Genomic DNA, 17,332 nt, shown 5'->3' on the forward strand with positions numbered 1-17,332 from the left:
TAGATATGAACTGTTTTGAAACTAATGAAACTTTTAGGGTAGTGGTGGACAACTTTTGTAGTCAGTAATTCATATTTACTAAAAAATCTTTTCTAGTTTCAACTCGTTTAAAAAATGTAATTGCGGGCTGCATAATTTAAAAAATAACATATAAGAAAATTAAAAAAACTCGAGCAAAATTGTAATAAAATGATTTAGTATTATTGTGATCTAGGAAATACTATTGTAAACTGAAAACCAAATTGAAAGTGTATTTCAAAATATTTAGTATCAAAAAACTAAATTTTGTTTCTTTTGCACAATTAGTTTCCAAGTTACTTAGCATGTCAATATTTGACTGGATCTTAACCGTACGTTACCCATCTGAAATCTTAATTTAAACCTGACATTATAATAATCTCTCATATAACGAATTTCGGACATTTAGAAGTTAATACTAAGTAACTTGTTTAAGCCGCACAAGGTACTAAAATTATTTTATAAATAGGCATATTCTAAAATTACTATACCAGAGATAAAGAATTTATAAAAAAATGAACAGTTTATATTACACATAATAAAATAAATAACAAAACATAATTTCTGATCTAGTTTGAGGAAGTTTGACCGACTGGTTGATTATCTCACATGAAAAGTGGTTTCATCAACAGCTTCAGTTAATGAAGTAAAGTTATTAATTTCAATGCTAAGATATATTATAAGCAAGTTACTTGTAAAGCTAAAAACTTAATTTTAAACTTTTTAAACTACATGTTAAAAAATCGAAAGTTTTACAGTTAATTCTGTGAACAGAAAGCAATCGATTAAAAAATTCTTTTAATTAGCTTAAAATTTTGTTTCGTAACTGCAGCAGTCTTTTTAATGGCTTATTTAATACTGTTTTAAATTTATTTTTTCTCTAGTCATTAGTCTATGATAATTTACCAGAAGAAAATAGTGAAAAACTAAAAGCTAGTGTTGAACTATTAAAATAAACAACACATTCTAATTGCTAATATATTAAAAATTAAGATAAAACAAAAAATATTTGTTTTAATAATTTAAAATTCCTTAATGTATGGGTTTTTTAACGATAGTAAATCAAGTTGGAAAATAAAATTGAGTTTAAAAATGTTTTAAATGAAAAATTTGAAGTAGTTTCAAATAGATACCTCAAATCTATACTCTTTTAAAACCAAAAAAAAACTTAAAATAAAAACTTTAATGGTTATCAAGATTTTTTTATTTATACAGATTAAACAAGTAATAACCAAAATATTTCAAATAAATTTCTTTCAAACAAACACTTTAATCACTATGCTATAAAAACTTTTAATGTAATGCAAAACGACAAACATAAACTACAAAATTAACCAGGTCAAAATAAAACTAATATCAGATTTAAAACATAAATGATTTAATAAATACAGTAGACTTCCGCTTGGGTTGGCACTTTGAACGAAATCAAAAAGTGCAAACTCAAAAGTTATTACCTTATTTTTTACAAAATGATAAATTTAAATATATTATATGCAATAACGTTATGCATAAACATAAAATTAACTAAAACATAAAACAAACATTCATTAAAAAATAGATCTATAAAAGATATTAAATATTTTGTATTTTTTGTTTTATTAATACTTAGTTAGTAATAGACTTTATTTAAGTTAAACTTTAGAAAATATAAATCTTTGCACTTTTTTTTTGGGTAAAAAGTGCGAACTCAAGAGGAAGTCTACCGTAATTAATATTTATTAGGCATTATGCAAACCTGTTGTAGAATAGATAACTTAAAAAAAATTTATTATAAAAAGACTACTTAAATACAATACAAACCAGGTTAAATAAAAAGTATTTTAAAAGATTAAATAAAACAAAAGAAATTTCATAAAATAATGTCTGCTATTGAAGTCTAATATAATGCGAAGGATGAGGTTCATGACTGCTTGCAAGTTTTTCTTATCTGATTATTAATCAGTAATAAAAAGCCTCCTTTACAAATATCTAGATTAGATCTTTTGCTAAAGATGTTGATAACTGATCTGAAAGCTTTCTCAACAACATAGCTAAAAGGAAAAACTATAAACAACAATCTATATTCCTCTCAAATGATTGGATAATTTTGCCTTAGTTTTTGTTGAGTCCAAAAGCTTTTATTTCGTTCTTTGGAAAAATTCACTTTTAGTTCAAGGTCAGTCACTTTTCAAAATACAATTGGAAATATCATGAGGTAATATAACTATCACCTCATGATATTTTCAATTGTTTTTTGAAAAGTCACTAAGTTAAAATAAGAAATAAAGTTATACAGGGTTGCCAATTTACCTAGAAACTTAATAATATACAACATACATTTTTATGAACGGTTTATGATCCCAAATACCATATATGTCCGGTTATAAAATGGTGAGAGGGATTCCGATCGTCTATGATCTATGTAATTGTTAAATAATAAAATATATGAATGAAAAATTGTAGTTTACTTTAAAGTAGGAGTCATAAGCACTTGAATTTTGTCTCTATATTTTACATAAATAAAATAAACTTTTTTTGTTTAAGTTTTACCTCAGGGTCAAATATTTAATAGCAGGCTAAAATTAGTAAAATAGCAATTTAAAAATTTAATGACAGCCAAAAATTTCAAAATCGCCCCCTTTTCGCCCCCTTACTAATTATCGCCCCCCGACTTACTAAAATCGTCCCCAGGGGGGCGATATCGCCCACTTTGGGAAACCCTGCTGTAGATGGTGATTTGACGTGGTCATTTGCAAGCGACTCCCACTTGACATTAATGACATCTACAAAAAAACTTAGAGCTTAAAAAAAGATATGGGTCACTTTTGTACATTTTGAATAAAACAAACTCTTTTTTTAAATTGTTATATTCTTCTACTTAACCTATAAAAAATAAAAATCTAAAGATGTCACTTAAAAATCTAAAAAAACATATATTTCAATACTTGATTTATGTTTATAATAAGCTGAATCATTTATATATTGTTACTTATACAAATAACTTTTAAATGACTACCTATTTTTCAAAAATTTTTTGATTAACCCTAGTTAAATGAAACTGTTTTTTTATCAAATTGAATACTTCAATCTTTATAATTTTCTTTTCAATTTACACATCCATTTAAAATAAATCGAAACAAACTCAAAATTTTTTTTTGTTTTTTTAACAAAATGGAGGTATAACCTTTGGTTTCATTGGTTCAGTTTAGTTCAAGCTTATTTATTTTATATTCATAACAAGGAGTGGACCTTGTTACAAATCGAACTTAACCATTTTTTATTCAACACTTAAATAGTTAAAACTATGTAATTTTCTTTTTAAATTGATTGTTAACAATTGAATGTTTTTAGAAAAAGGTTGGGCACCTGAAGATTTTTGCCAAAGCTCAAAAGTAAGCGTAACGTACGTACTTTCAGACGATCCTATAAGAATTCACGAATGCAACAGTCTTGTTGAACCAAAAATTGTTCCAAGTTCGTCTTTATGTTGAATTTTAATAAAAAAGTGTAGTATGTTGTAAAATATTTAGAAAGAAGTACTGTATTTATAATTAAATAAACTCTTTTGAAGTTTGTAACTAATCTGTTTTTATTTTTTTATAGCATTTTGTGATAACTTGTGAAAAGAATAAACCGTAATATAAATAAAAAATAGTTTCAGTGCTAGAACATATAGGACCAATAAATAAAAATCATGATTGAAAGATAAATTGACAAAAATATGTTTCTTTTTTTAAACTTTTGCTGTTTTGTTCCAATCCACATAAATTTCAAGTAAATCTAAAGATAAACCATTAAGACTTTTTACGTTAACTTTAATTATTATTTTCAATTAATTTTATGCAAACGAAGTAACTTTTAAATAAATTATAATTAAACTTATACAAAGTTATTTGTTACCAACAGTTTTATTTAAAGTAAACTTGTATGTATTAATTTTTTACTTATATAACTGTTTTTTACACTCTAATTTTTACAAATTTTGCTTATAATATAGTAATGTTATTTAATTGCAGTGTTGGTATGTATTTTAAATCATATTTTAGTTTTTAGTCTGTAACAGAATACGAAAACCAAACACTATTTATAAATATACTGTAACATAAGTTAATTTAAAAATGAATTTATATCTTGAAATATTTCATATGAATTTTACTAAAACAAAAAAACTTTTTTTTATAAATTTATTTTATATTGTAAATTGCGTTAACTACTTAGAAGTAAAAAAAAAAATTTGGTCTAATTTCACAAAAAATGCATTTTTTTATGTAGTACTATAACGAGTATTGTAGAATGTATAGTGTATTAAATGTGTTCAATGATTATTTATATGTCCAGTTTATTTTTATGGGCTTGAGGTTTTAGGTTTTTATTTTTAGTCAATGCATTTATGCATTTTATGTTGATCGTTCTAGATCAAAGCAAAAATAAGTATAAGTTTGTGTTTAAAAAGTTAGATTTTTATGTTAATTTATAATTTTTATATGAAAATATGATTTTAATTTTGTTTAAAACAAAATGAAATTTTTGTGTTATTTATATTTTTGATTTTTGTTATGCATCTTTCTGTTTAAGTGGCCTAAGTTTTTATTCCTACGTAAATTATATGGACAATAAATTTGCAATAATGATAAATAGAAAATATTTATTTAAATTGATTAAAGCAAAACATAAAGTTGTTTGCAGTACTAGTTTATGATAAAACTTTTTTAGTCATTTTAACATTTGACATGTTAACTGTATCGCTATTCAAGAAAAAAAAAATATTTTGAATTGTTTGCCAGTAGTGCCTTGAACTTCAGGTTTATAGAGGTCTTTATTCAAATTACTACTTTAAACATAACATTAAAATTATAAGCACGCGCAAAAACTCTGCAGAAGAATACTGCTCTTCAAGCTCGAACAACTTTCTGCTGAAATCGGACTACACCTGTTCAAAGAATGAGGAGAACTCGGTCTGCGTCAAGTACAAAGTCAAATACGTGAAAGAACCGGAGGAGGAAGATTTTGTTCACAAGTGCATCGAGGATGATGGAACTTTGACATCTTCAGAAACGAGCAGCGGAGGCGGTGAGTTTGAAAATGTAACTAGATGAATCAAGTGATGCTTCTTAATTAGTTGATAGAATGATGTTTTTGGTTTTACGCAATTTCAAATAAGAGTTTTAGCTGCAGTTGTTTTTACATATCACAAGTTGTACAGCTTTTGAGTTGCGATATTTGTATGTAGTGTAAAATAAGCTTAAGATTAGTGATGTACCGGACTCACTATCCGGGTCCGGATCCGGCCGGATATCGCCATTTTTGTCTGATATCCGGATCCGGCCGGATCTTGATTTAATAAAAAAGATCCGGTCCGGATCCGGTTCCGGCTGGATCCTAACAGAGAACCAGCCGATTCGGATCTAGTTAGTAAAAAAGAGCATACAGAAAACTATTTTTTCAAAAACAAACCCTGTGTAAATTAAAAAGAGTCATTTTCGTCAGTTAAAATTAAACACCTACCGTGATTGGCTCATTTTGTACACGTGACTAATTTACATTGGTTTATATTTAAACTATGAAATAAACATTTCAGGAATGCAACTCTTTACCTATGTTGTAAAATTAAAAACTTTAATACCAAATTGTCAACCTTATTGCTAGCTATTGTACTGATTATTAGATTAAAGTATTTTTTTCAGTTTTTAAAAACCTCATTCTGACTCAGACTAGTTTATACTCACTCTAGCTAATTTTTTTTGACTTAAACAGTGGCAACCCTGCTAGTTTAAAAATTTTTGGAAATTTAGGCTGCCTCAGGCTAGTTTAGTTTTTTATAAAAACTCAGGCTAGTTTTAAGATATTTTGAAAAACTGAGGCTAGATTTCTTTTGGATTTTGAATGATTTTGTGCTGATCCAGTTTTCAATATTTTGTGATTTTCTAGTTAATTTTGTTCAAGAACTTGATTTCAGATTGTTAACTGTAAATATTACCTAAAATTGTCAACCTTGTGGCTAGCTGTTCTACTTATTATTAGATTAAAGTTTTTATTTCAGTTTTTAAAAACCTCATTCTGACTCAGGCTAGTTTATACTCACCTTACAGGGTTCCCATATCCCTAGAATTCTTTAGATATCCCTAGATTTATGCAATTTTCCAAAAAAAAAACCTAAATTTCCCTAAATAAAATTGAAAAAATCATGAATTTCCCTAGATTTCTCTAGATTTTACTTTTTTTTTAGTGCTGGATCAACTTTTATGATATATTTATACAACATAACATAAATTTTTTTATAAAGTATATTTATATTTTAGAGTTTTAAGTTAAAAAAAAGCAAAGTTTAATGACTAGAATAAAATTAAGGAAATACTACAGATTTTTTTTCATTTTTGACACATTTTTTGATAATTATTCCCTAGATTTTTGTTTTTTTTTTCTAGATTTTTTTTCTGAAATGTTGGTGGGAACCCTGACTCTAGCTAGTTTTTCGACTTAAACAGTGGCAACCCTGCTAGTTTGATAATTTTTGTGAACTTCTGAAAATCTCAGGCTAGTCTGGTTTTTTATAAAAACTCCGGCAAGTTTTAAGATTTTTTGATAAACTCAGGCTAGTTTTCTTTTAGATTTTGAATTTTTTTTTTTAAGTGATCCAGTATTCAATATTTGTGATTTTCTAGTTAATTTTGTTCAAAAACTTGATTTTAATTGATTTTAGATTGGTAAGGCTATATGGGGAGTCCTCCTTGATTTGTTGTTGCTGAGATTAACAGCTTCTTAACCGAAGTAAATTTAAAAAGTCATGCCAAAGAAGCCGATGTTTTAGAATGGTGTAACTTAAACCAAGCAAAATACCCCTATCTCGCAAGCTTTGCAAGGAAATGTCTGTCTGCACCTCTATCTTCTGTGTATTCAGAACGATTGTTTTCTGAAGCTCGCAATTTGTATGAAATAAGCGCAATCGTTTACTTGCAAATACCGGGCAAAAGCTTTTACTTCTTCACCACAACTTAGCAAAATAGATATTTTAGTGTTTTTTATTATTCTTTCAATTTAAAGTTTTTTTACTGTTCTTTCAATTTCAAGTTTTTTTATTTGTTCTTTCAATTTTAATAAAATTTAAACGTAAATATTGTTCAGAAAATTAGCAAACATACCAGCTACAATTTTTAACTGTAAATCTTAACTAGACCTTAATAACATATCATAAACTTTCTTATTATTTAATTATTTTAGCAGCACATTAATATTTTTAGTCTATTTTTTTTTTAACTATATTTTTTCAAAATTCAAAAGGATATAGTTAGATATAACACATAGAAGATAAACTTTACACAATTATACTTAGTTAGCGGTTAGTTATATAAAATTTCATTATCGTACATAGTAGTTTTTGTACTATTTACATTACAAATAACTTTTAGTATTAAGAATTTCTGGATCCGGCCGGATTTTAATTTGAAAAAAATATCCGGTTCCGGCCGAATCATAATTTGAAAAAAAATCCGGATCCGGTTCCGGCCGATTTCTAATTTGAAAAAACTATCCGGATCCGGGTCCGGCAGGATCCTAATTTGAAAAAAAATTCCGGATCCGAGTCCGGCCGGACCCGAAATTGTGGGTCCGGTACATCACTACTTAAGATACAGAGTAATAAAGATAAAAATCAAAATGTATTTTTTATGTATGTTGTTTGAACTATTCAACATAAAGTTATGTTTATGAAGGACATAAAGTAATATGACTAATGAAAAAATTAAGGAAATGGTGACAAAAAAGATGGCGACAAAAAAGATGATGACAAAAAAGATGATGACAAGAAAGTTCCAGACAACACAACATCTTACATTTGGTTCGGGCTTTCTGCTTCTTTCTTGATTCTTTCAATCGCCTTGTTTATATATAGAAAAACGCTATAGTTTGATTTCCTTAGAAGGCAACTTTCTAGTAGTATCCAATGTAATATATTTAATTAATATAGATGTTATGCAAAATGTTTAAAGTATAGTTCTTATAACCCTGATTAAATATAGAGTAATATGCACAATAATATATACTTACATAAGTTTGGAAACTTTAAATTTATGGGCTTGTTTTGTTCAAAACTAATAAATGATTTTACGAGATTCTATTTTGTTCACATTTATTAAGTAAGTTATTGGTTAAGTTATAAAAAGTTAAAAGTTTTAAAAATTTAAACGCTAGCCATTAAAGTACTTAAAAACATTTGATATTTTATTCCATTTATTTTATTTATAATTTTACACATTTTTTTAACGCTTAATATTCAAACAAAATATTTTTTAAAAGGTTAACACTTTTAACAATGACAGCACTAAACAAAACAAAATTAATAAAAGTGATTATTAAAAATAGCTAAGTAATTTTTGAAATTAACTTTGTTTACTTTAAATGTTGTGTTTAAAATTAAGTTAAGTAGTACTTATGGGTTACTTAAGGTAACTTAAACTATTATAATTAGAATTAATTGTTGTAATAAACAGTTAAATGCTTAAAAAATTACTATAAAGAAATCAAAGTAGTTTTTACTTATTTGAGCCAGCATTTAAAAACTGTTAAGAGATTTTATGTTACTGTTGTTACTATAATGGATAAATTAAAGATCATGGTTAAAAGCTAATTTTACTAAAAAAAAGAATTAATTATAGCACAGCGACTTATATTTTGAAATTTAAATTAAAATCTTTCAAACTCTGATAGTTCTAAGTTATTGTAAATATTGTAATATAATAAACTCAAAAAAGCTATAAACACTGTTTATTAATCAGACCTAATGATAAATTTATTGTCGTTTAGTAAAGGCTCCTTTAAACATTTTGAAATAATTAAATTTACTGAACTGAAGCTGTTGTGCAGCCCTATGCTATACATGCAGTTTTCATCAACATAAAATCTTAACGTGAATGTAAAGATTTATTAATATGAATTTCAATCAATCAATATTTTGTTGTAAAATAAAGAGTTTAGTTAAAAAAACGTGTGCTTCTAATATGTAGAAGAAAATCACATACAGAGAATTTTTCACTACCAAAAACTCTTTACCAGCAGTTATTATAAACTTATGATACAACTTTAAATATTTTCTGCGATTACAAATTGATAATTTTTAACTTAAAATGTAGTCAAGTAAACTTAAGGTAGTGAATTAGAAAAGTTTATGCAGAATTACACAAAACAAAATTCTAAAATGTGCAGAAAATGTTTTGAGATACACTTAATAAAATAATAAAACTTAAAAAATATATTTAAAATTATCAAACAAGTTTAATTGCATAACTGTTGATCAATTAAAAACTATTTTGCTGTTTACATGAGCTTTTTGCCTGCTTAAAAAAAGTTGTTATTTTGTTATCTCATTAGTAAAATCTGACTAAAAACAAGTTCAAACTATTTCAAAGCAAATTTAAATTATTAAAATGTAACCTTCCGTGTGGTATATTGTTTAAAACATAACTTAATTAAGCCCGTTAATTATTTAATAGTTGTTATGCTTTTCACACTATAAAAACTACATGGTTTTGAGCAAACTTTAGTTAAATTAAACTATATTGAACAGTTAATAAAACTGTTTTTTTACTCACTAATCAAATAAGTTCGTATTATGATATCATACGGGATGCTAGAAATCATAAAGTAGCCCAAATTTTATTATTTCTCACACTATATATGTATTAAAGGATTGCTTGCGAATAAAACATTTGAAGTTGACCATTTAAATATGAGAAGTCAAGTCAATAGGAAATACAATAAAATTGGTAAAGCTTAAAATTTAGATAAGTCTTCGACAAATTTTTCTGAAATGCATAGTTTATTTTGAACAATAAATAAAGTGCTTAATAAGTTTAGTCTATGGACGTGGTGTACGAAAGATACTTTTTGGTTATCAAGTTACAAACTACGTATACAGTTTTATTCCGCTAATAAAGATCATAAATATTTTAAGTTTTATGTAGTCTTAATAGAAAACAAAATTAGAAAAATTTGTTGTCATAATACAAATAGTTTAGTAAAATTTATTTTAGTAGATATGTTGTTGTAAAAGAAAGACAATGTTACTGTTAAAGTTGTTTGTTTCGAACACTAACAGAAAAAATCAAATGTCGTATAAAGAAGACAAAAGAAGCTATTTAATACGAAATCTCAGTTTGAATTTTAAAATATGACTTCAAACTATTTATACAATTAAACTTGAACTTGGTACCTTGTATGATGTAAAAAAAAAATCAATGTTATAGTTTTTGAAAATTTACGAACTTTAATTATTTTATTATATGTTAAGCTTAAACTTAACTTATATATACAAGAGTTTGAATAAAAAGACGAATATAAACTTCTGTAGCAACTGTTTAATTATATAAAGTTATAATTATATACAAATTTAACAAATAACATTTACTCATATCCACGATATTCAACTACAAAGGAACCAACTCTAGCTCTTTAAAGATGTATGAAGAATTTTAAAAAATGTGCCGGTCTTAGAAAGCAATCGACTTTGGTTTTGCTTGCAAACCTGACAAGAAATGGGTATTTTTTTCTTGTTTGACGTCTACCAAGATAAGGCTTCTTCCCTTGATCGAATGAATCTTGTTTCTCGCTTTCGTGAGTGGCTTTGTTTCTGCTTGTGCAGTACAACAATAAAAGATTATTAAGCACTTCATTTGAAGGTAGTTGATTTTTTCGAATTGTTAGCTGGTACTAAAAGAAAGTGATAACTATGGTAAGTCTCGCGACAACTATACTTTTTTACATCTAGTTTACGCAGCTTTTCAATCTCCTGTTTAAGATTAGGAGGAAAAAATTAAGTCGATCGACAGTTGTAATTACCAACAAGGTTCAAACAGTTAAAAATGTGGTTAAAAAGTTGCCATTATTTAAGTATAATAAAGTAGTATTATTAGAATCAAAGTTATTGTTAGCCACGTAGTACTGGAAACTTTATTTAAATTATATAGTAGTTTCAAAACCAAAATTCTCAGGCCAAATTAAACTTTAAAATTATTAATTTTAATGTTAAAAATATTTCCTTTTGTTTCCTTCTAATAAAACCAGTAGTTGTAAACTTTAAAAAATTTAGCATTTTTTAGTTTTAATTATATACTTAATACTATACGATTTTCCGCACCGATCTTGAAAAATATACTCTAATTTGACATATGCGTATTTCTTTTAAAAAGGTTCTTTTAAGTAACTAAATCTGAAACAGTCGAAAACAACTATCACAATTGATTTGTTAGAAATTGAAAAGGGGCTAAAAGTAAAAAATGTTAAAAAAATTTTAGGCAAAAACACAATAGTTTATGAACAAAACTAAAAGAAGCTGATTACATAGTGCAAAAAGTATTTCCAATCAACTGGATTGGCATCCGAATAAATCTCAGGATCTGTATATCTTTTTAAATTTAGGTCCAAAAAAAAACGGCGAGATCCGGCCAACCTAGATTTAGATATAGTAAATATAAAAAAAGTATTAAAGTTTTTATTTGTTGATTAACATATTAATTCTGCTAATAATTTTTTACATAACAAAAAAAAAGTACAAAGGTGGTTGTGAATTACTTAGAAGAAGGATCTTGTATGGTTATAGTATACTTTACATTCACACTATAAACAATAATTAACTTAAATCTTAACTAATACATAATGTTACTTAATCTATTTTATAATAACAAGATATAACAAATGAGCATGTATTCTATACCATAAATATAATAAAATGATAAATTTACTATTAATACAAAGAATTGTACTTTAGAATTGGAAATGGAATAAAGAGTTTTACATATAAAACGAATTAAAAAAAAAGAAATTAAGCTTGTACTAAAAATTTACTATTAAGTTTAAATTATAAAACACTTGTAGGAAATAAGCAACCTAAACAAAAGCTTTACACATAACAATAAAACAAAGTTAACTTTCTGGAGCTACATAGTCTCACTAGATCTGTTTGCTTGAATTTTTTGGCTCAAATCCCTTACAAATTTTCACTTGCTTGTTTATGTAGCTATTTGAAAAAAACTTGCATTGATTTAGAAAATTTGTACACTGGTTGACTAGTTACACCAATAATCAGCTAAATGAGTTGGCAAAAGAAACTGTTATTCTAGTTACTTAGGTAAAAAAAAAATCAAGATGATAACAACCGAGAAAATCATTAAAATAGGTCAATCTGGCGATCATTTTTAAATGTAAAGCTCTTCTTTATAGTTCTCGCTTTTATCTATCTACCAATATACTTTTTTTTTACTACTAAATTTTACCAGATATCTTGGCCCTAAAATATTTTCCACACAGATATAATGATTTAATTCATCTGTTTCACTTCTATATATAACTTTTATCTTTCTTCCACTTCTATATTTTTCAGAATTTTTCTCTACTATACGTGATATTAAATACCGCATAAACTTATTTTTTATTGAACTATTGAAAATTCTACATAATTTGTGACATACAAGTAAGAGGACCTGTATGAATATAGTAAAAAACAAAAGCAATAAATTATATCAAGCTTTCTTTTACAATAAAAAAAGCTTAAACCTTCTTTTTTAAGGACAAATATCGTCCTAATATATCGACAATATATCGGACAAATATGAATTTACCTTTCTAAATAAAAAAACAATTACATATATAAAAACTTTAGTTTTGTTTCTAATAAATACTTGGTAGCACCAATAACTAAATATAAAACAGATAGTTAAATCATATATTTATATCAAAAGTAGATAGTACAATTTAAAAATTATCAAAAGTGCGACTTTAAAGTTGTTAAACAATTTTGTGTTTACAAAATTTAAGCTAAGCATTTGGTCTGTAATAGATAGTTGTATTTTGCATTAAGTTTTAACTTCTGTTTTCAATTTTTAACTTACTCTAAAGTCCATGTTCTATCAATATGTAACGTATATACTTTATTAATGTTTTTGTAACTTCATTGAATTATTGTGTTTTAAAAGATTTACATGTTGTGATTTTTTTATGGTCTATTGGTGTAGTCTCTGCACAGATAGTATTGTCTTACTAAATAAATTTAGCTAAACCTAGTTGATGGTATGTCGTTGAGCATTTGTGGATAAGTTTTGTTTTTTATAGTGAGTCATTGTGATGAAAGACACGTTAAACAAAATTTGTTGAGAGATAAATAAAATATGTATTGGTTACAAAAAAATTAACTTATTTAAGTTAAGTAAATAATGTCTCACTTAAAATTAAATTAATACACAAACTATTTTTTTTCTAATAATAGAAAAATTTATCACAAAACTTAATTTAACACATAAAAAACTTTACCAACAGCTCCATTTAAAAAAGTATTTATTTCCTAGAAAAATCTTAACTATAAAAAAGAAGAAAAACAATTCCCTTTACATGAACACATTGACAACGATGGTCGGAAACACACTTTTATCTTTGCACGAACTGACAAAATCGTTCATTGTGACATGACTGTTGCCAGGTCCGTGTATGGGTGGCGTGACGTAATGAAATTTCGAGCATGAGCTTCCGTCACTGATGATGGTCCTGCAGAATTCTCCTATTGTCGTTTGTTCGTTCTTCCACTGCTTGGTGAATGAAGACTTGTTTCCGAGTACGCAGGAGTTTTTTTCATTCAAGTAGTAGCAGTTGATGTACACTAAAATGTGCGCCATGTTCGTAGATTACAAATAAGCTGAAAAAGTTTATTTTTTTATATTTAGTGCAAAACTAATGCATGTCAATAAAAGTTAATGCTGATTAATTCGACATTTTTTTTTAATCAACTAGGTCAAGAAAATAATCAAGTAAAGAATGTAAAATTACATTTCTCTAAAGAAATTTCTGAGTAGGTTTTGCATGAGTTGTTTTCAACATAAAGAATAATTTTGCTGACACGACGCATCCGGCCTGTGGACCTTTTTATTTGGGGGCAGTTTAGCATAAAAATAAATTAAGTGGTACAAAGGTTAAGAAACTTGTTGATAATTATGAATTGTACAATTTAAAAAATCAAGATACAAATTAGCATTCAACAAAACTCTAAAAAATATTTTACAATAGTTAGTACTAAAATCTATACAATTTTAGAGTTTTTTAAACTATGAAAAACTTCAAAAATTAAATAAAAACTTTTAAAAGTACAAATTACAACTTGAAATTCTTTCAAATTAAAGCCTCTTCTAAATTATTTTGAATAAATAAAACTACAATTCTGTCTTAGTTTTTTTTTTACAAAATTTAAAGATTGTTATTATAATAATGTATAATGTTATTAAAGACAAAACTTTAAATACTTTGTTGATATTCTTTTAAATTGTTATATTATCAATTTTAAAAATATTTTTCTAGTTGTAACAAAAATATTCTCTATATTTTCCAAACCTGTTATTATTGAAAAGTGTTGTGGACACATTTGACAACTTGGTAAAAAGTCATACTTTTTTATAGAACATTAGTACCCAACATAACAAAACTAACGAAAAGCTCTTAAAACATAAGCATTAAGTATTAATAAAACAAACACTTGTAGTATTTATATTTACTACCCATCAAAATATATGTTAATGTTTTCAAATAAATCTAATTAAATAATTTTAGTTTTTATGAACACTACTGTTTACATTTGTGCGCACTATTGTGCAACAAAAGTATTTGTAATGACTTTAAATCTGTTTTAGTTCTAAACTGTAAATTATAAACTTTCTAGTTGAATCTTTTAAAATTATTTAAACTGGCTTAAAACTAAAGAACAAGTTTAAAGGAGAAATAAATTTGGCTTTTGAATTGACCTGGCAATGCTTGATCACAATTAAATTTTAACTTTATTATGTAAAAGAGTTAATAATTTATACTAAAATGACTCTTAACATGGAATAACAGAATATAGCTTCCTGTAGTAGATTTTTTTAAGTCTGCTGAACTTAAATTAAAATGTTTTAATATTATAATAAAAACGTTAAAAATGTAAAGCATGCTATCTGATTTTAGTTTAAACAAATCATAGGTTTGATGAATTATAACATAAGTTTTAGGTTTTGTTAGATAGTAAAAAATAAGACAAGCAAAAATAGTTGCCAAGTATGTAATTAAGCAAACTATTTTGTTACAAAGCAAATTAAAAACACAGGTAATATAAATTTTGTGCTTGTTAGTTTTAAAATATTTTTTTTTATACAAAACTTAGGAAAAGAGTTAACCTTTTTTTTTTTAAACATTCTATCAATTTCAAAAAGCTAAAATATGTTCTAGTTATAATTTAAGCCAATTACACAACAAAATAACAAAAATTTTGGAACATATTAATAATGTAGTTCATTATCAGTAACCATTTTTTTTAAACTATAAACGTATTTTATAACAATCTTTCTATAAATAATATTTATTTTATTAAAGCTTTAAAATACAATATTTTTATTTCTACTAGGTTTTGCTACATTTTTTTAAATTAACTTTTCTTGAGCTTAAAATTTCTTAATCTTTATAGTTTTTTGAAGTTTGTTTTGTATTTAAAGGTTGAACAAATACTTTTATACTCTCTCTAGTGTTATTTTCTTCAAATGTTTATTTGAGATTTTTATTTTTGTTCTTGTTTCAACGTTAATACTATCTAAAGTTACTTAAAGTTTTAAGAATTCAAACTTTCTCATAAAGAGTTGCAATTAGAAACACTAATTTGACATAGCTTACTTTTTACAAAACAAAGCAAATTTTAAAGAAAATATAGTACTCAGCTAATTTAAGAACATAACAGAACTCTATATTTAAACTCTACAGAAACTCTAAATTTAAACTCTACAGAAAAACAAAAGAGAAACTAAATCAAAAACTTAATATAAAACTTAACAACCTATAGATAGTAAAATAAAGTATAATTCTAAGGTCTGTTTTGGTACTAAACTTTTTATCTAAACCAACAGAACTTGAATTTAATTAAAAAAAAAACTTTAGATAAAAAAAAACTAGTGTTATAACTTGTTTGATTAAAACATATATTTAAATACTAATACAAAACTTTTAGAATTAATAAATTTATTAACTGTTACCGTTTTATTAAGCATAAAACTGAAAGTAGTTTTATTAACTAGCAATAATAATACTTAATTAATTGTTTTTAATGAACTATAAGTGAATATAAAACCAGATTAAAACATGTTCAACTCATAAAATAAAACTTAATGTATCTTTCATTGATACCAAAACTCATGATAGATTGTTTAGTTTTACTCAACTGTAAAAAAATACTAGCTTTATTTTCAAGCTTAGCTTTGTTGCATATAAGCAAATTCGCACTATGTACATAAAGAACTTAAAAAACTTGTATGTAACTCTATAAAAAACTTAAGATAATTTCAATCGTTATTTATGTTGTGGTCTCAAGATACAATACAAATGCATTACGTATTTCTTTACTACAATTGTTTTATATCATAATAAAATTATTGCAACTAAACAAAACAGCATAACTAAAGTTCTACCAAAAGATTAATTCCCTTATAATCGAAAGGAATATTTTAAGTTGGTTTAAAGTAATTATTTCAACTTGTAGACAAATTTCAGGTCTGGTCTGCGAAACGCAGCTTGTTAACCAGCGTTGCAAGAATACTAACTGTTGTCATGCCAACTTAAAACTGAACATTAATAGACGTTGGTCAGTTTTAAATTAAAAACTTAACGCTCAAGTTGTTTTTTATAAAGAATTTAAACTCTTTTCAACAAGTATGTTGCCGAGTGCCAACTCTTGTTGTAATACATGATTTGATTTTTTTATTGAATAACTTCTTAATTTGTTTTATTCCCAGTGGAGTTAAAATTCAAAGTAATAATAACAGTCTTGGCTGAACTGTTATTGTGTTTTTTTTTTGCAATAAAAATTTAGTCCTGTAGTTTTTTGTGAATAAAAGCTCAAAGCTCCAGGAATAAAACATTGTTTAAAGTTTTTTTTTTAATTTTTATCAAAAACTTTTAAGAGTATTTGAAGCTTTTAAAACCAAAATTACTTTTAGGGTTTATCATTGAGTAAGTTTCAATCTTTGAAAATAGTTACTATACACTATACAGTAGCTATTAGAATTTAACTTTGTTTTACTTATAATCTTACTTACTACATTAACCTGCTTTTTAATCGTACAGAATAAAAACTTGTAGAAATTATGAAAAATAAACAAACTTTTATGGGTAATATAAATCGGAAAGGGAGTATGAAAAACTTTTTTTTTAAAGTTCTTATAATTGAGTCAAAATTGTTGAAATACTAAAACGTTTTATAACACTCTACTTTTTGTGTTTTTAGTTGCATTATTTAGTAAACTTGATAATTAAACAATACGCTCCTTTTGAAGTCAAACTTATGTAC

Source organism: Thalia democratica, chromosome 6 (genome assembly GCF_965202585.1).
Source record: "Thalia democratica chromosome 6, ktThaDemo2.hap1.1, whole genome shotgun sequence".
NCBI classification, from domain to species: domain Eukaryota; kingdom Metazoa; phylum Chordata; class Thaliacea; order Salpida; family Salpidae; genus Thalia; species Thalia democratica.